Source organism: Leopardus geoffroyi, chromosome C2 (assembly GCF_018350155.1).
Source record: "Leopardus geoffroyi isolate Oge1 chromosome C2, O.geoffroyi_Oge1_pat1.0, whole genome shotgun sequence".
Lineage (NCBI taxonomy): Eukaryota > Metazoa > Chordata > Mammalia > Carnivora > Felidae > Leopardus > Leopardus geoffroyi.
In genome coordinates this window covers 16447566-16463005 of record NC_059333.1, presented here as the reverse complement: position 1 = coordinate 16463005, position 15440 = coordinate 16447566, and the positions used below count along the sequence as shown (strand labels likewise).

General features: G+C 40.7%; 1 long non-coding RNA gene across 1 annotated transcript; it reads left to right on the top strand.

Annotated features, from left to right (window-relative positions):
- Nucleotides 1-873: 873 nt before the first annotated feature.
- On the top strand, nucleotides 874-12115 carry LOC123576048. The gene is made up of 2 exons (XR_006701135.1): nucleotides 874-1937; nucleotides 11834-12115. It is a non-coding gene; the product is annotated as an uncharacterized LOC123576048 (long non-coding RNA).
- The last annotated feature ends 3325 nt before the right edge of the window (nucleotides 12116-15440 follow it).

Genomic DNA, 15440 nt, shown 5'->3' with positions numbered 1-15440 from the left:
ATTATGTGCAGCAAAATCCTATAATGCACTGGCTTCATATAGACACAGGCACTGTGTTATCAATAGGCATCTCACTCCAAATAGGATCTTCAAGGCAGCCTGGATCACTTTCCCCTCCATTACAATGTGCAACACCCCATCACCGCTAAGCCAGTTTTCTCTCTCTTCCTCTTCCTTCCTCTTTCTCTCTTTCCCTCTCCCTCCTTCTTCTCTCCTCTCTTTCTCTCTGTCTCTCTCCATCTTTGTCTCTCTCCTGCCTTCCTCCCCTCCCCCTCTCTGAAGCAAATTACACATGTTAAAAACAGAGCTATGTGCTTTATGATTGTTGTGGCACCTTCCTACCGCCAGTCAGCCATTCCTTCTCTTCAAACTTGATGAAATCACAATGATTCATTAGGTTTATTCAGAATGGTTGTGCGATACACTCTTGAAGGAGCCATCAGCCAGTTACAGTGCCCAAATAAATGGACTTAAAAGGAATAGAATAGCTGCACCCTTAACTAAATTGAATGTGACAGAGACTCGTATAAGATTTTAGTCGTATTTAACACAATTAAAATTAAGCCAGCATAAATGCACTGAGCTTTGGAAGTCACTTCCTCTCTGTTCCTGGAGAAGAATCAGGATCATGATATGTCACGAATGTTTTGAATAAGAGGTGAGGTCCTAGCCTATATGTCTTTGAATTCTACGACATCAAGATCCTAACACAGCGGGGAAAATGACTGGAAAGAAAATGATTGACAGATGATGAATCTGAGGTAATATAATTTAATTTTAAAGAGTCAGGTCAAAAGAAAATGGTATTTCAGATGATCAAAAAAAAAAAAAAGGATTGTTGATCAGAGTCTGTTGTCCCAGTAAAGCCACAAATTACATTCTGAGAAGCAAAAGAAAACTTAGGAGGTGTCTAATTCAATCTCTTAATTGTGCCTATGAGAAAATCGAGTAAGAAAAACACAACGACCTACCTAACGCTATCTGATTACAAACAAGAATTGAGATGGAACCCAAAGAATGTCACTCTCAGCTCAGTCTTCTCTCTACCATGTGAAGCAAGGTTCCCACACATTAATGAACGTCTCCAAAAAGTAGGGACAGATGGTATCATTATGGAAACTCAATGGTTATTGGGTTTCATTTATGAAAGTTGCATCTTTCCTTATTTCTCTTATTTTACTGAAGTCCCAAAATTAATCCACTTACCAAATCAATTTCACATTTTCAGGGCATATATTTCAACAGCTATTTAGAGACGATTCTTTTTACAAATGGAAATCTCCATACCATGTACATACCAGGTTTGAAAGTCATTTTCAGTCATCCACTGCAAAGTGAGACAGAAAAACTCATTTCTACTTTGTTAAGATGGTGTCACCAACATAATAAGGGCTCACAATTCTAGCTTCTCTCTAACACTCAAATCCAAAATTGATTTTCTTTCCCAGTTTCTTCCCTTGATTATTCATTACTTGGCACAAAAGAAACGTTCAACCTTTCTTCTTTCTCCCAAGAACATCTTTGAGCAGAGAACACAGTGTATCATACAAAATATCACACTGACTACAATCTAACTGGAAACCATGTGGTCCTGAAATTTGCTGCTGTCCCTTCTTCTCTTTGCTAGCACCATATCCAAAATTTACAATCTGCTGGAAAATATTTAGAGTCCACAAATTTGCTCCAGAGACACTCTGGTGGCAAGAAACCTCCTTGGAGATATAATTCTAGAATTCTCACAAAATTAAACTCATCTTTGGGAAGCTTGTCAGCATTCAGGCTGGGAGTATCTAGGCAACTATGAGATGAAACACAAGACTGGTCATAGGGCAGCCAGAAAAAGATAATAAGAATGTAAGAATCACTAAAATAAATCAGACCCACAATCCATTTGCCTGTGCATCACTCTCCCTGTGGTACCAATGAGAACAAGAATTGTGAATAAGGAAAGAAGTAGATTTCATACTTTCTGGAGCCTTGCCCTTTTCATTTCTCTTGAGTGCCTGATGCCCTTCCCAGATCGGCCCCCCTGCATTCCTGGCCACACACAGAAATATTTCTTTCCACACCTGCAGTTCCCTTCTCCACTGGGCATCATATCTCCTTGTTAGGAGAAGAGCATTCACTTAAGACTTTGCCTGAAAATGCAAGTGACTTGTAACCAGACTTAACATGCTCACCTTCCTGGGGGCATTTTACATCTCCAAAAAGGAACTTGTGGATCCAGAGGAATGGATTTCTAATGCTGGGATTTGGGCTGAGATATCCGAGGGCTCAAGGCCTACTCAGCACTTTAGAAATTACACCGGGTAGATTTTCTCCATAAGTGGAAACACTCAGCTCTAGGATGGGACTAGAATGATGTAAATTGCATGAATTTAGACTCAGGACATTGGGCTCCTGGTTCGGGCTCCCCAAAGCAAGAGTTAAGCAAATCACTTCATCTCTTTCTCCATTTCTTCCTCCATGAAATAGATTTCAGAATACATGCCTCAAAACCCTTTTGTGGTGGTCATGTGGCTAGCATGTATGTGAAAGCAATTTACAAACACTAGTCACCTTAATTATGGAAATTTATCATTTTCCTCATTGATGTCAATTAGGACAATACATTCTGGTGATTCTAGCCTTTTAAAAGATTCTTCCTCTTTTTAATTTTATTTATTCATTTTGAGAGAGACAGAGATAGTGCAAGCTGGGGAGGGTCAGAAAGAGAGGGAGAGAGAGAATTCCAAGCAGGCTTCATGCTGCCAGTGCAGAGCCCGACGTGGAACTCAAACCCACAAAACCGTGAGATCATGACCTGAGCCAGAACCAAGAGTCAGAACCTTAACTAACTGAGCCACCCAAGTGCCCCAAGGATTCTTCTGAAGTAGACGTTAGCAAAATTTGTAAAAAAAAAAAAATCATAGTAAATTATTTTGGCTTTGCAGGTCATACAGTAACTTCGACTATGAAACTCTGCTGTTGTAGGGAGAAAGCAACCACAGAGGATATGTAAACAAATGGACATGCCCAGAACTGGCTTGCATGTTGCAGTTGGCCAATCTCTATTCTAAAAACAAAATATCAAAATAGGGATATGGGAGAACAAACAATATACCTGAAGGTACCTTCTTATTTCCTTGACTTGTATCCTGCCTACCTCAAAAACTATGTATCTAACAGGAAGCTTATAAAGCAAACAGTAGAAATGATGTACACTCTTGAATAATTGCGTTATGTTCTCTGGTCTGTGGTGCACACATTGGTGAGCAGGCTCAGCTGTCTCTGGTCTCCCTGGTGCAAGAGTGGCTTGCTTGTCAACTCTTCCCACTTTCTCTCTCAAGTTGAGCAACAGGGATGAAGCTCTGATGATGGAAAGAGGAGCTGATGGCACGTGGTTTCTGGTGCAAAGACTTTCAGACCACGGCTCTTCTATTTCAGAGTAACTCAGTCCCCATCAATACCTCCCATATCCCAACCCTGCCTAATGTACCATTTCTAAGTGTTCTGACTATTCCTTTGGCTACTTGCTGACCCCACTCTCTCCCCTTGCTCTGGACCCACCACTGCAGAACTTTTGTCATTGTTTTTGCTCTAACTAGCAGGGGCAAGATCCACCAGGGAATATTCAGGAGTAGAAAAATTACAATTCAAGTTGTTTTTAGGCCACACTACTCTGGGATAGGTAGTGTGAAATCAGTGTGTCTATCTTAGAGACTCCTCAACAATTGTACATTAACGGCCAGGGTGTCTCATGCTTTCTGGCCTCCACCCTGTCCTCCTTATCCCTCCCAAACACTGGTTCCTGGGATATCGTGTCACCAATGCTCATGTAAGAAAACATACAAACAACAGGGCACCTGGGTGGCTCAGTCAGTTAAGCATCCGACTTCCACTCAGGTCAATCAGGTCATGATTTCATGGTTCATGAGTTTGAGCCCCATGACAGGCTCTGTGCTGACAGCTCAGACCCTGGGGCTTGCTTTGGATTCTGTGTCTCCCTCTCTCTCTGCCCCTCCGCTGCTCTCTCTCTCTCTCTCTCTCTCTCTCTCTCTCTCTGTCTCTGTCTCTCTCTCTCAAAAACAAATAAACATTGAAAAAAAAGAAAAAGAAAGAAAGGAAGAGAGAGAGAAAGAAGAAAGAAAAAAGAAAGAGAGAAAGAAAGAAAGAGAAAAAGAAAGAAAGAAAGAAAGAAAGAAAGAAAGAAAGAAAGAAAGAAAGAAAGAAAGAGAAAGAAAACATACAAACAAAAAGAAAACTTAAAAATCTACTGTAGGCACCTGGGTGGCTCAGTTGGTTAAGTGTCCAACTTAGGCTCAGGTCATGCATGATCTCATGGTTTGTGGCTTCAAGCCCCATGTCTGGCTCTGCACAGACAGTGCAGAGCCTCCTTGGGATTCTCTCTCTCTCTCCCTCTCTCTCTCTCCCTCCCCAGCTTCCACTCTCTCTGTCTCAAAAATAAACTTTAAAAAAAAAAATAATAATAATAATAATAATCCCTCCATTTCTACATGTGTCATAATCTTTATTTTATTTTATTTTATTTTATTCAATATATGAAATTTATTGTCAAATTGGTTTCCATACAACACCCAGTGCTCATCCCAAAAGGTGCCCTCCTCAATACCCATCACCAAACTCCCCCCTCCCTCCCACCCCACATCAACCCTCAGTTTGTTCTCAGTTTTTAAGAGTCTCTTATGCTTTGGCTCTCTCTCACCATGTGTTATAATCTTTAAAAGTCCACGGTGCAGGGTTACCTTGTACACATCTCCCTCAGACTTGGGTGATAGGGCACTTTTCTTTCATTCAGTTTAACCCTCTGTATGCAAGAGTCTGGTGGTTGTGGCTAGGTGCTGGGAGGGAGGCAGTCCAAATAGGCCCAGACAATAAATGTAACGCTGAAGTCCTTACTTGGTGACTTCTCTCCCTGGCAATATTGATAGTCAGGCTTGTAACTCTTCTATTTCCTGACTAATCTTTCTCAAAGTTTCATTGCTTCTCAGCCCTGAGTCTCTCCAGAGCCCATCCCTCCTCTCTAAACCTGCTGCTACTACGCAGGCTCTTTCTCTATCACCTGGAATATGCTTCTTAGAACTGATTTCTCTTGCCAGCTAGTTTCCCCCACTCCAGGTGACCTCCCCTGTTAGAGTGTTTTGTCTAAAACACTAACCTCTCCCTTCTTTGGCAGGTGTGTGACCTGAGGAACACCATCACCAAAACAAGCAGGGGACTAGTTACAACGCATTTTCCTGGCTTCCACTCTTGGAATCACAATCTCTAGAGGGGAGGGGCCCAGAAATGGGCATGCCTCCATTTCTTAACTCCTATCCTCCTCCAACCAGCAATTCTGTTGTATACCGAGTTGTCCAAGATACCACTGGCTTAGGGGTGAGATCCAATCTCCACAGACGACCCGCTCCTCTTGTTTCAAACTGATCCCCTCACCGATTTTCCGACCCTCTTAGATCTGGTAGGTAAAACTGGTCATCATGGTAGATGAACATTTCTTTCTGGAAGCATAAGCTTGGGACTCTCCGGAGGGCTGTTGGTTCTCTCGACTTTTGAAGGAGGGGTTTTCCCTCCCACAAGCCTAAGCACTGCCCCTCACCTCCACACTTTCACACTGCTTTCACCCACACATGGGTGAAAGGTGGCCAATTGTGGGAGGACATGGAACCTGAGTCATGAGCCACGTCCTTCCAGCTGCACTCTATTGGCATTCGGTGGGAAGGTTGGTGACAGGAGGGGTGACTTCACTGGAACGCTGCTATCTCGCAAGCTCCTCTGAGACCCAAGGCAGGATCTGCTTCCCTGACAACTAGGTTAATGACTGGCTCGATAAACATTTGCTGAATTAATTAATAATGGAAGGAAGCAATCAATCAATAAATGAACAAATATGTAAATAGCCCAGCCTAAGGAAAAGAGTGTGCTAAATACCTTGAGAGGCATTTTTGTTATGCACAGGCATGATTTTTGACGAAGTAATTCAACACATCTGCTTGTTGGTTTGCTCTTTGGGAATGAGATTCTGGATAAGACTGAGTATAAGAAATAGTATGAATTGTACTCTCCTTCTGTGATTATTCCCTCTGTGATTTCACCATTAACCAAAGCCAGTAAACAGTAACCTTCTAATTTATTCATTATTCCTACTGTTGAAATTGTGACAAGGCTCCAACATAACAGCTTCTCTCTATCATCATTTTGGACGAGCCGAACATTCTTTAGAAGCATTTGGATGTGTGGGTGTGGGTCTGTGGTACGTGGTGTGGGGGAAGGATCACAGAGGCCTGGAAAAAGTCATACTTCGAAACTCAAAAAGCCAACTGCACCTATTTCAGCAAATTGGAAATTGATGGTGTGTAACTCTGAAGGGCCTAGCGGTAGCTATTATTTCCATCCAGGCTATTATTAACTGGTAATATTTTCTCTAGTAAACATTCAATTACCATAGCAACAGGAGGCATGTCATATGGACACAAGGGCTCCCTGGCTTTGCCAGAATAATGGATGGCGTTTCAAATGAATTTCAGAAAATGCAAAGAGACTTGCCAAAAGAATATTTTTGAAATACTAAACTCGAGTTTTGTTCGAGACAAAGGAAAGACGAGAGCTCTGATAAAGTGGAAACTTCACAAACCCCACTTCTGGTATAGTGCATCCAGGGCCTTCCCATCAGGCCCAGAAGTGCCTTCTTCCTACCTGAGCCAAACCCTCCACTGGGCTCTGGATATTATTACATGCCCTCTTCTAAGACTTTTATTTACACTGTCAAGTATTTCTTCTAAATCCTGTGGCTTCAATCTCTTCCTGCCCATCAATATCTTTTGAAAAATCACTTATATCGACTCACAGTATGCACGCAAAACATAACAAATTGTAAGAGTACAGCTCGATAAATTATTTCAAAGTAAACACGCCTATGTACCCACTATATAGTCAAGAAAAAGAATATGACAGTACCCAGAAGCCTCCCTATACCCTAGCCCATACACGATCCGCCTAGCCCTAATGGAAACCACTATAAGTTCATTTTCCTTGGTTTGAAATTTGTATAAATCGACTTTCACATTGTTTTCTTTAGGGTCTAGCTTCATCCAACTCAAAAATACAGTCAATAGAATCCTGCATGTTGTTGCATGCCATAAAAGTACATTCATCTCATTGTTGTATCTGTGTCCTGAGGCTGCTCTAACCACAAACTAGGTGGCTTAACAGCAATTTATCGTCTCACAATTTTGGCGGCTAAAAGTCCAAGATCAAGGTGTCAGCAAAGTCCATTCCCTGTGAGGGAGAATCTGTTCCAGGCCTCGCTCCTAGCTTCTGGTGGTTTGCTGACAATCTTTGGCACTCCAGGTCTTGGAAGTAGATGTATTGTTCTGTTTTCTGCCTCTAAGTTCACATGATGTTCTCCTGCTTTATATCTCTCTTCACAAGGCATTCTTTCTACCAGTCATTTTGGATTAGGGACCCAACATGGGTCTTCTTAACTAATTACAATTTTGCCATGATCATACTTTCAAATAAGATCACATTCTGAGGTTCTGGGGTTTAGGACTCCAACATAAGAATTTGTGGGGGGACACAATTAAAACCATAAGGAGTGCTACAAAGTATTCCATTGTACAAAATCACCACAATTTATTTTGTTCATTCTCCTGTGGGTGGATATTTGGTAATTTCCAATTGGGGCCATGCCATCCTGGGACAAGGGTTGATCCTTGACAAAAGAGTAAAGAGCATGAAGTTTGTCTTTGATGTTGCTCTCCTATCCTAGGCTTTCCACTGAATATTTTCCTCCTGCCTCAATACCTTTTTCCTCTGTAAGGTTTTATCCTGTTGCAATTTAATAACAATAAGATTTGCTGATTTGGTCTTTGGAAGTTACTCTTCCGCCCAAGCCTCTCTTTAGAGGGAGATTCCAAAAGACCGGAGAGTATTGAAACTTAATGGAATGAATCTCCAGCCTTGAACTCCAGGATGTGGGAAATATTTGGAGGGAGGCTGGCATGCATTTTCCCCAAATCAAACAGAAACCAGTGGAGACTTTCATTACACAATATGACCCAGATATAGCATGTTAACGGATATCATGGGATAAAATAATAGATGCATCAGCTTTTGCCACAATAATGAAAAAAAATCCACTTCAAGTATCAGTAGCTTAGAACAATAATCATTTATTCTCATAGGTCTGAGGGCCAGCTGCAACTTGCCTGAGCCAGGCTGGACTCCATTCAGGCTACAGGGTCAATTCAAGTCTGCTCTCACATGCATTGGTTCTGAGGCCTGATTTCCAAGGGCAAGACAGGTCACGGTTAGTGTGCAAACACATTTCAACCCTCTGCTCACCTCACATCATTTCAACACCTAACTGATTAAAGTAAGTCACATGACCAAGTAAATGTAAGTGGGACAGAGATACATTCCTCCCATGGAGATGAGGAAAGTAAGCATTTGCTGAGTAATACGGTGATCTATCACAGAAAGGATGAGAAGGTTCTGTAGTCAGATGACATGAGGTAGAGATAGAAAAGAGCAGAAATTATTTGTCTCTGACCTGATAATTTTTCTCAGATCAGCTAAGAGTTTCCGTGTGGGACATCTTTCCTCTCTAATGAGCTGACAAGATATAATGGTGGTTTATTAGTTTGCTAAGGCTGCCATAAATACCACGAACTGGGTGGCTTATGCAACAGAAATTCGTTGTGTCACAATTTTGGAGGCTAGAAGTTCAAAATCAAGACGTTGACAGTGTTGGTTTCTCCTGAGGCTTCATTCCTTGGCTTACAGATGGCTGTTTTCTCCCTATGTCTTCACACGGTCTTCCCCTTATGTGTATCTGTCAAAATTTCATTTTCTTGTAAGGACACCAGTTGTATTAGATTAGGGTCCACCCTAATGACCTCATTTAAATTACATCTTTAAAGACCTTATTCCCAGGGGAGCCTGGGTGTCTCAGTCCATTAAGTGTCCGACTTCAGCTCAGGTCATGAGCTCAAGCCCCGCATCAGGCTCTGTGCTGACAGCTCAGAGCCTGGAGCCTGCTTCAGAGTCTGTGTCTCCTCCTCTCTCTGCCCCTCCCCCACTTGCACTCTGTCTCTCTCTTTCTCTCTCTTTCTCTCTCAAAAAGAAATAAATAAACTTAAAAAAAAAAACTTATTTCTAAATACAGTTAGAGTCTGAGGTACTAGGGATTAGGATCTCAACATAGGAATTTTCAGAGTGTGCAATTCAGCCTGTAACTGTGACCAAAAGCATAGGGCTCAGAAAGTAAACAGAGGTGGGTTTGAATCTTGCATTTATCACACACTGGATGGCCACCTCTCCACACCTGTAGTTTTTCCATGTCTGCATTTGCAGATGGTAATGTCTCCTCAGCAGATTGTGTTGCCATTGCTTTCAGGAGTCAATGAGATAAAGCACGTAAAATGCTATCACAGGGTCTGAAACAGTGTTCACAGTGTTATGAAACTCACAAATAACGATTACTGTTGCTGTTATTATTTTTCTATTAAAACACTGTAACAATAAAGCACATTCTAAGCCAGACACTTCATAGAGCACATAGTCCATTTATAAAGATGTGTAACATAAAAATCACTTGGCAGTTTAATTCATGTAACTTTGTGTGCCACCACACTTCAGTTGAAAAAAAGTCACTTGGCAGTAACCATGAAAACATTATGTTTCATTTTGTGGGCCAGCAGCAAGCCCTAATTACTCTTATGCCTTTTTATACTCTTAGGCCCTGCAAAGGTCTTCTGAGTGAGGTGTGCACATCATTATGTTGATTTTGCAGCCGAAGAAACTAGGTACACGAAAGTGTAGTGATTTGACTGTCAACGTGGAGTTAGCAGATCAGTGACTCCTAGAATCCAGTCTTTTCCTACAAGCTTGGCTCACAGATCCACAGTGAACAGCCTTCACTCCTTTCTTTGCTTTGATGATCATATACAGTTTGATTGGAAGCTTACACTATAATTTCACAGTGATTACATGCCCCTGAAGATCATTTTGTAAGTAAATTGTTTTGAAACCAAAGATAATCATTGTTATATGACCATAGCCCTTTTTCTTATGCCATATTCTCTACCAAGAATTTAACCAAGCTAAAGTTACATTTGAGAGTCCCAGTAGCTGGCTCTAGGCTCTGCTCTGCATTCTGGAACTCTAATTTCATCAGCTCTATGGAGATGAATTACTGTTTCCTGGCCTCTGGAATAACCTCTACCCTTTCCACTTGAGTGTATATACAAAGAAAGCTGCCACAGGGCTTTCCACACAAACTCTCTCAAACATCACGCCAGAATGAATCAGAAAAGAGGCCTTGCATGATGGGTTGTTCAAATTGGAATAAATTGGATGGGTCCAGAAGCTCTGAAACATGCTCCTGATATCCAGACATACCCAAATGTTCTCTTCTTTTTCTTAGAAACTTCCTAATTTCTTGGCTATATAGTCTCTAGGAACATCTCCAGGCTTAAGACTTAAGAATCTTCTATTCTAGGGGTGCCTGGGTGGCTCAGTTGGTTGAGCATCTGGCATCAGCTCAGCTCATGATCTCACAATCTGTGAGTTTGAGCCCCACATCAGGCTCTGTGCTGACATCTCGGATCCCAGAGCCTGCTTCGGATTCTGTGTCTCCCTCTCTGTCTCCCCCTCTCCTGCTTTCTCTCTCTCTCTCTCTCTCTCTCTCTCTCTCTCTCTCTCTCTCTCTCTGTCTTTCTCTCTCAAAAATAAATAAACATTAAAAAAATTTTTTTTAAATCTTCTACTCTAGGTTAGTGGCTCAGAGCTACCCTACCTACTAACTGTAGAGGGCAGTCATAATTGTGGCCTTCCTTAGTTCTCTATCGACAAATAAAGCAATAAACTACAGTACAAAACGTTAATAGTGACCCTTGTCCTGGGCAATCTACATTTACTGCATTTTTCCAGTCTGCCTGAAATTTTTATAAAGAGTGATTAAAATTTAGATTATGCCCATTTTTATTTTACTTATTTATTTTATTTTAGAGAGACAGTGGTGTGAGCAAGGGGCAGAGAGAGAGAGAGAGAGAGAGAGAAGGGGGGGGAGAGAGAGAATCTCAAACAGGCTCCATGCACAGCTTGGAGCCTGACATAGGGCTCAATCCTATGACCATGAGATCATGACCTGAGCCAAAAGCAAGAGTCGGCTCAACCGACTGAGCCACCCAGGCACAGACTGAGCCACCCAGGCATCAGATTATGCCCATTTGTAGAGTTACCAAGTGAATAAGCAATTATTTACCCACCAGTCTATTCTGCTTGCTCATAAGACCCAGAGTAAAGGGCAAAAGAGAAGTATCTTGACCGTCACATCTGCCTTTGGCATCTGACAATAAAGTATATTCGTCTGCTACCATTTTCCCAGAGTCACAAGATAAAAAGCGACATTCTTTTCTAGATAATACAGAAAGAGCTTATGGTTTAAATTGCTTCAATCTCTGTCCCTTATTTCTCAAAATCCGGTCTCACTCGTCTGTGGTCATGTGGTAAAACTCATCTGGAATGCATAATGTTTATATTGACTTGCCTTTTTATTCCATTTTCACTTTCTGATGTAAAAGCAAAGCTTTTCTGGGCTCAGTAATGTTTTTCACTCTTTTCGTGGCAATGGTTTTTAGAAACAGAAATGATAACGGTTTCCATACACACATTTCCCAATAAACTTGTCATCAAAAGTTCTCAGAGAGCTCACATTAATCACTTTTAGCCATTTCTTCCATGCAAATGAGGAAGCCTTGAAATCATCTGAGCTATGCTTGCAGTGGATTCAATGGCAAAATCTAAAATACTATTGTGTTTGTTTTCAAAGGACTAAAGATGCCCCTCTACAATTCCTGAGTATTGGTAACATCAGGCAATCAGCCTTTCCAGAAGACAAGAGGAAAAAGAGAAAACACCTCTGTTTGAAGCAGGAAAAACAAAGAAAAAAAAAGCATCATCATTAGAACAGACTTAGGACAAAACATAATTTAAGATGTTTAACAGTTGATCTTGTGCTCATTTGAATCTGGCGGATATTGTCTTGAGCACTGAACTCCTGAAATCAAGAGATAAACAATGGAGAGAACTGAAATTAAAAGTTAAATCCTTGCATGTGTGTGGACGTCTTTCTCTGTGTGTGTTTCCTTCAAATGGGCAAACCAGCTTGTACTTTCTTTCATCTGAAACCCGCTTTGGCACAGGACTGTCCTTACAGAACTCCGGATGAACTACTTAGGTGGGATTTCTGGATGGGTTGCTGGAAATGAGATCCCAATCTGCCCCCTGATTTCCTGTGTAAGCTGGAGACCTTAATCTCTGTACCCTGTTTCCTCATCAGTAGCTTTATTCAAATGAGGGAAGGTAAGGGAGTCATACAGAGGCCAAGAGGGCAAAAGGGGAAATGCAAGGCATGGCTTTAAGAGTAGTAATGTAGATTGCCTGAATATCTCATCAAGTCTGAATGGGCCACACAGTTTTGCTGGGGAGAATTCACCGTTAAAAGCAAGAAAAAGAAGAGATTTTTATACATACATCTATCCATATAGTTCTTTAAACTTAGGCCCTGAATAGAACACAGATTGGAGAGTGGTATGCATTTCTACATATCCATGACCCTTTCTCCTAGGTTGTGAGCAGAGGAGCAAGAGTGAGGTTATTTAAATCAGTTTATTTTCTTAATGTGGCTATGAAACAGTGGCGTTCAAGCCCCACTGTGCATCAGAATCTCCTGCCTGGACTCTACACTTAAACTACTCAGAATTTTTGTGATCCTCTTAATCTCCACAGGTAATTCTGATAAGTGGCCAAAATTAGAAAATATTCACGTCTATATTAGGATTCTGATTCTTTTGGAATTTACAAAGAACATTCAGATCATTGACTACTCTTTTTCCTTATTCATTTTTAAAACATTAAGCAGACATAGTCTGAATTAAACATTTTGAGTTTGTGTTGAGTAGTTGTAAGAACTTTCCTGCCTAACATTGTCTTTAAAAGTTTTTCTGTATTTCAAATCTGTACAACCCCATCAGGAGGACCAGTAGAGTCTAAGCCCTTGAAAACATCTCCCTCTGGGTCAAGATTTCTTACCCTGGACACTATTGAGTTGGATAATTCTTTGTTGTGAAGGGATGTCCTATGTATGTTAGGATGTTCAGCAGCATCCCTGGCCTTTACCTACTAGATGCCAGTTGAACGCCCCTTCCCCCAATTTTGACAACCAAAAATGTCTTGGGTCATTGCCAAGTGTCCCCTGCAGGGCAAAATCAGCTTCATCTTAGAACCACTGTTTTGTTTGAAAGAAAGAAACATAGAGCAATTGAATTACATTAAATATTTCTCATCCATCAAGCTGTCTTTGACTTTGGACTCCCAGATCAATGGGAAGACCTTTCTGATGAACTGGTCTAGTATCAGTGGAAGTGAGTTCTCCCTACTGCTTCCACACCTTGTTGTTCCCGTCTCTACTCCACTAGCCCTGCTGGCTCTCCCAGAGAGAGGTCATTACTAATAACTAATCACTGTGCCCTTCCATCATCTCTAGGGCAATAACAGAGCTGCTGTAAAGCCCCTTCTCCTTCCACAGGCCTCTACATAAGGCCATCCCCTCCAAGTCAGGTCCATCTCAAGGAATTAACTACCAGAGGCTCTAGATGTCAGGCATCACCGTGACCTTGGCACAGTGGTGCAATGGATCCAGAAAAAAAGAGTCAATTCCCTCTAAGGAATAACGGTATTTTTATATTTAATTATTTGTTACTGTAGTTTTTCATTTCCTTTACCGTATTCTTCCCCGAATCACTGAAGTAACAGTGAGGGCTTTCTTTATGCAATCCTGGAAAGATACTGATCTGGGACAAAGTTACTTGAAGCACTGGATAAATTTTGTAAATTTGGAGCAGAAGCAAATGTCATGAAAGTCAAAATGATACATAAGTCCATCCTGGGACTCCATTTATTTCCAAGAAACAAGAAGGGAAATGCGAAAAAAGAATCTTGAATTGATGAAGTGTAAACACTAAATTAATAAATGTAATAATTAATTACATAATAAATAGTAATTTATTAATGTGCATAGTAATTAATATGTATAGTAATTAATATGTACATGGTAATTAATAAATGTACATACATGTATATATGTATATAATATACATAAATACTATAAATAAATGCAGAGAGATTATATTAAACTGTTACCATTAGGTTTAGGCATAGAGAAGTTATTTCTCAAATTACATTTCTGCAGGTGAGAAGCTGTAAATATTTCATGATAGCCTCCTATACCACTTTTCATCATGGACAAAAACTTCTTTACAACCCAGGTGATCTATGATCTTCCCACTTGTGCTTGAGCCAATCATACTTCCATTTTCCCTTCACTGTATAAACAAACTCAATTCTACGGTAAATTTTTTTTTCATCCCCAAGATTGGTAATACTATGTAAAACTTTTGAATATATTATTTCTTCTACATTATTTTGTATATTACCTCCATTTTGCACTAAGAATCAGGCAAAGAAAGATGAAGTAACTCGCTTAAAGTTAACAAATGACAATTCTCAGACGTGTAGATCTGCTGATTCAGAGCATAGTGTACTATACCATACAAGCCTGACAACTTAATATTTCAAAGCGTCCTTCCCTTGACAGGAAATAGTTTGATGAGTGTCTTAGATTACAAGGTAATCAAAGCACAGGACCATCTTTGATGTTTGTTAATCCGCACTGCATGGTACATAACACAACAATATTGCAAGGGGCACAGACAGAAGTTAGATCCTTGTGGTGTTATGAGAACATTGTGGTTAGCTTCCCAACAAGCCATTTTATTTTAAGTAGGCACCACGGTCTCTCGTCAGATCCCTAGTTTGACCTCTGTTTGCATGCTGTATTGTTTTTTTCTACTGTGAATCTCTAGGATAAGCCTAGACATGTACACAAAGTCTGAATCCTGGAATGGGAACTGATTTGTCTTAGAGCCCAAGTACTAAGTGTTCAAGCCTCCCTCACCTCTTCCTCTAAAGGTCAGTACATAATGGAATTGTTGCCACCCATGCTCAGATGGAAGCAGTGTGTTCAACTTAATATTCCATTCTAATGAAAACAGTGAACACATATCCATTCATCTTCCTGTCCCCACCCTTTCCAAGGATCTATAAAAAGGGAGGGGACAGGTGGGGCTTTCTCTTTTTAATCAAGTTTCCGGGAGTTTTCTCTTATTTCAACTGGGAATAGCTTACTAATAAGCAATTAATATTCCCTAATTATCATCTTTTCACAAAAATTTCCAAATCCTCTCTGATAAATAGAAATCATTTTCCAAATGTGTTCAGGGGAAGTAGGAACATCCTCAAATACTGTCCCCTGACACAGGAATACGTGGTCATCACCTCTCATAATCTGGATTTGAGAATTTTCACCCAATATAAAT